This window comes from Nycticebus coucang, chromosome 17 (genome assembly GCF_027406575.1).
Source record: "Nycticebus coucang isolate mNycCou1 chromosome 17, mNycCou1.pri, whole genome shotgun sequence".
Taxonomy (NCBI): Eukaryota; Metazoa; Chordata; class Mammalia; order Primates; family Lorisidae; genus Nycticebus; species Nycticebus coucang.
The window spans coordinates 14,542,213-14,547,613 of record NC_069796.1 but is presented as its reverse complement, the minus strand read 5'-3'; the positions used below and the strand labels follow the sequence as shown (position 1 = coordinate 14,547,613).

At 45.2% G+C, this 5,401-nt stretch overlaps 1 pseudogene; it reads left to right on the top strand.

The window, feature by feature from the left end:
• Window positions 1-2,845: 2,845 nt before the first annotated feature.
• LOC128569434 (uncharacterized) lies at window positions 2,846-3,065 on the top strand (annotated as a pseudogene).
• The last annotated feature ends 2,336 nt before the right edge of the window (window positions 3,066-5,401 follow it).

Below are 5,401 nucleotides of genomic sequence, written 5' to 3'. Positions count from 1 at the left end.
TCCCCAAAGACTTTGTCCCTTGAGTAAGCACCCGCCCTTCTCTTTGCTGTCTCTACACCAAAAACAACTTCTTTGAGCTAATGTGAGAGGGTTTCACACCTTGCTGCTGAAGAGCTCTCACTGAAACAACCTTTGAAAGTTAACCTAGCAAAGGCAAGAACCCAAGGAGAAGGGAACTTGACATCTCCCCGGCCCTCACCCCTTTACCAGGCCCTCCATGTGCTCTTTGGGGGCCTCAGAACCTTTGTTGATGAGGATCTTTCAGGCTCCTTCCCACCCACAGCATTTGGGCAGAGCTAACTATATCCTAGAAGACATCAAGTTATAAATGACTTTACTTTTTTGTTTTTGCCCCCACATTCTTGCTCAAGTTGTCAACTTGTATGTTTGGGAGATATTTTTAAATGTTTGCTTGTTTCTTGCTAAATTTTGACCGGCCTGGCCGGATTTGTTTATAGATGTCAGCAGAGGAAAGGGAGGGCCTCACCTGAGACCCTGAGAGCCCTGCCTGCTTTCGGGCATTTGCCCAAGGGAGTGGGCGTGCGGTGTACTTCACAGCCATTGTGCAGTTCTTTGCTCTTTTCTGTGAGTCAGAGCCATGTGCTGTCTAAAATAGGTGGGGACTGTGGGCAGGGCAGTGCAAACACTATAGCAATTCATCGACATCGTTGCCAGGGAGAGTGTGACCTCTGTGCAGAGCCTCAGTGAGGCTCCATCTCACGGCTGTAAGGTCAGATGGAGTGTGCACACCCGTCAAGTTGACGAGCTCAGCTCCGCCATGGATGTCCACAGACTGCACACTCAGTCTTCAGGGATACTGGAGCAGGTGGATGTTATCAGATGGCTGAACAGTAAGTAAAGTCATATACTCGTGGCCCGGCTCCCCTGAGAAACTACCAAGTGTGCGGTTACCTTAGAATGCACAAGCTCACTAACACGGCTTGAGACTGAGTAAGGCACATTTGAGTTTCTTACACCTTTAGAACATGTGTTTAGAGATGAGACCCCCTCTCTCCATCCTATAGTTTGGATATGGTTTGTTTGGCCCTGCCTAACCTCATGTCGAAATCTGATCCTCAGTTTTAGAGGTGTGGCCTAAAGGGAGAAGACTGGGTCACAGGGGTGGATCCCTCATGGGTGGCCTGGTGCCATTCCCATCGTAGCGTGAGTTCTTGCTCCACTAGTTCCGTGAAAACTGATTATTGTAAGTAGCCAGGTGCCGCCTCCCCTCTCTTGCTGCTGCTCCTCCAGGTGACGCTGGCTCCCCTTCACCTTCTGCCATGAGTGGAAGCTTCCTAAAGAACTCACCAGAACCAGATGCTGGTGCCAGGTATCTTAAACAGTCTGCAGAACTATGAGCCAAATAAACCTCTCTTCTTTATAAATTACCCAGCCTCAGGTGTTCCTTTATATCAAAGCAAACGTACTAAGATTCCAACTCCCTGCACACATTTAAATATGTCCTCCTGATGTCCACATGAGGATTTATCCGAAAGCTTGTGCTGATTCTGGGACCAGTGGCTAAGTTCCAAATCTACTTCTGCCCCACAATGCTCAGCTGGCCGTACAGCTTTACATCACTGAAAGGCTAATCACGTGACTTCCGGAAGATTCATGTGACGAACATGCTTGCGACATGATACCATGTGGTGATGAGCAAAGTGCAGGCAGTCCTCAGCTGGGCTGCGTCAGAGTGCAGGAGAGGATGTGTGTTCCCGGAAGCAGCAGCAGCCCTTAGAGGGGAAGTGGTTGCCTAGAAGTATCACAAAAGGCCAGTGTGACGAAATTGAGCAGTTTCCAAGGATTACATGTGGCGAGTGCTTGTGAAGTCTGAGAGGACTTACAGTGACGGTGTGCTTAGGAGTGGGGTGGCAGCTGGACTAGCAGCCTCCAGTACGTACCTGCCAGCCTTGCCCTCGGCGGACGTGGCAGGAGCTTATCCTGCCTCCTCTTCTCTTTTGGTGCCATTTTCTTGCTCTCTGTCATGGCTGTCACACACTCACTTCACCCCATCCGTGCTGTAGGCAGCTGTCACACTCTCTGCCCTCTCATCACCCTCATTTTTCTCCATGTTAAGTTTTCAAGATGATTCTGAGCCTCCTTGTTAAGTGAGAAATAGGAGACCCTGTGGCCTTTTCATGACTACCATCAGAGGAAGAAGGATTGTGGGCAGTAAGGAGGCTTTCTAATTCTTTGAAACTCCAGATCATCACTTAAGATAAGCTTCGCTTTAGGCAGAGGACAGCAGACAGCGTACCCTGCAGTGCCTAGCATGCACCTGTCCAAATGGAAGGACTGTGTCCCTGAGAGAGACTAAGTTTGCTTATGTGCAGCTGCTTTTTGTTGCTGTTAGGTGGTTTGTTTTTTTCTTTTTGGGGGGTGGGGGGGTTGGATTATTTTCATTTTTAGTTGTTGTTCTAAAAACTTGACATTTGCCTCCTTGAGTCACCCCATGCCCACCCTAGTGACCCCAAACAAAAAGGCAGCCCTGGCCAGCACTTGGCGTCTCATTGAGACTCAGCAGTCGCTCCTGCTTCTTCGTGTGAGTCCAGCTCCCAGGAATCCTTGCCTGCTGCATTTGGGAGGATATTTTAAATAATGATGTACAGTCATGCATTGCTCAGCGATGGGGGTACATTCTGAAAACCACGTCGTTAGGTGGTGGTGTCATGTGATCGTCATGGAGTGTACTTGCGTAAACCCAGATGGTACAGCCTGTGACATACCTAGGCTACGTGGCACAGCCTACTGCTCCTACGCTACCAGCCTGTATGGAATGTCATTGTGCTGAATTCTGTAGGCAATTGTAACATAAACCACTGGGTTATAGAAATTTTTTAGCTCTAAAATGGGCTTCTGTCATGAGTGGCACACATAGGGCAACTTGACCTCTCTTCGTGTGGAATCAACATCAAAAGACTTTGGAAACATAATTTTTGGTACCTAGGCAGCTGGTGATCGTTGAAAAAAAAAAAAAGATTTTTTTTTTTTTTTTTGTAGAGACAGAGTCTCACTTTATGGCCCTCGGTAGAGTGCCGTGGCCTCACACAGCTCACAGCAACCTCCAACTCCTGGGCTTAAGCGATTCTCTTGCCTCAGCCTCCCGAGTGGCTGGGACTACAGGCGCCCGCCACAACACCCAGCTATTTTTTTTTTGGTTGCAGTTCAGCCAGGGCTGGGTTGAACCCGCCACCCTCGGTATATGGGGCCGGCGCCTTAACAACTGAGCCACAGGCGCCGCCCAAAAAAAAAAAAGATTTTTTTAGCTCTGAAGAGACACCATCATATTTGCGGTCTGTCATCGACCAAAACATTGTTATATGGCACATTTCTATAGTTGAAAACTTCACAATGAGACGGCAATTGTTAAAGCCTGAATCTTAACCTTGTCACCACGTATAGAGGCTAACTCTGAGCCTAAGCTCTGTATAAATAAGGAGATTCATTCATCTGATTATTATATGAATTTTTTTAACTTTTGAGAACAATTTCATAGAGACTAGAAGAAGGGAGATTCTAAGATTATTAGACTTAGTAAAGATTTATTTGGGTTTGAAAATTTTACTATTTTTTTTTTAATTTTATAACAGAGTCTCTTTATGTCACCCGACTGTGCAATGGCATGATCACAGCTCATTACAACCTTGAACTTCTGAGCCCAAGGACTGCTCCTGCCTCGGCCTCCTGAGCTGTGACTATAGGCAGGTGTCACCATGCCTGGCTAATTTTCTTTTTTAATTTTTTGTAGAGATTGGATCTCACTACGTTACCCAGGTTGGTCTTAAATTCCTGGCCTCAAGTGATCCTCCCACCTTGGCCTCCCAAAGTGCTGGGATTATAGGTACCTGGTCTGCAAATGATTTCTGAAATGATCACTTTTGGAGACAAACTGCATGCAATGTTTCTATTAGTAACAGCCCCATGAAATGGTCAGTAGGGGATGTTGTTCCACTTAATGAAAACCTGGTTAAGACTTCAAAGTAATTTACCCTGTCCCCTTTACTGATGTAAGGGCTCAAAAGACATAGTAGAAATTATTTTTCCATTTTTGATAAGGAAAAATAAAAACATTGATTAAGCAGAGCTAGAGTTATGTCCTACACGTGGGTCTGTTTCTTTTCTCCCATTACAATCTGATCAATTTTCTTGCCAGTTCTAAAGATTTTCTTCTGATTTATTCCACCCTCAAATTTCATGCCCTGACAATTACCCAATTTCCCATTCTCCTTCCAGAGAGTCTTTCTAGCCAGCATCCAACCTCACTTCCTATTGATCTCTTCTACCCTATGACTTCTTCTCTGACTCATAGAATCATAGCTGGTAGACATTCACCACCCATGCAGCACTGACTTAGTCGGTATTAGGGACTGGATATTTGTGTCGCCCTACAATTCATATGTTAAAATCTAATATCTAGTGTTAATGTATTTGGAGGTGGGGCCTTTGGAAGATGATTAGATCATGAGAGTGGAGCCCTTATGAATAATAGATTATTGCCCTTAGAAGAATTGGCCAGTGAGCTGGCCAGATCTCTTTCTGCTATGTGAGGGTACAAGAAGAAGTTGGCCATCTACAACCCTGAAGAGACCTCACCAGGGCTTGACTGTGCTGGCATCCTGATCTTAGACTTCTAACTCCAGAACTATGAGAAATAATTTTTGTGGTTTATAAACCACCAAATCTATGGTACTTTTTATAGTAGCCCAAATTAAGACAATGGGATATTCTGATAAATTCCCAAAGCTAAAGCCTATAATGGCAGGTGGTGGAGAGGGGGAACCAGATCTGCACTAAGTTTGTAGCCAAATTCTGTATCTTTGTGATTTGTCATTCTCTTCATTAAACATACATTCTGATTGCCCATAAATAGTCTTACCCCTTTGGAGTTCACCACCATCACCATCACCACCATCACCATTACCAGTTTTGAATATTTTTTTCTAGTTTCCTGATTTGAACATCTTTTCTGCTTACTGAAGGGAGGTAGTGATACTACACCATGATATTCAAAGTTCTCTGACACCCCACCCTACTTGTCTTTTCTTCTTCCTAATACCTGCTCCCACTTGCACCCTATTAACTCAGTATCCATTCTTGCATAAGCTCTACCAAGATTGAGAAACTTTTGTAAGAAATATGAGTGATTTAGTTTATCCCTAAAGAATGGAGGGTCTTAAAAATTTAACCATGTCAATGCAGTCTTTTTTACATTATTATTATTTTTTTTTTTGCAGAGACAGAGTCTCACTTTATGGCCCTCGGTAGAGTGCCGTGGCCTCACACAGCTCACAGCAACCTCCAACTCCTGGGCTTAAGCGATTCTCCTGTCTCAGCCTCCCGAGTAGCTGGGACTACAGGCGCCTGCCACAATGCCCGGCTATTTTTTGGTTGCAGTTTGGCC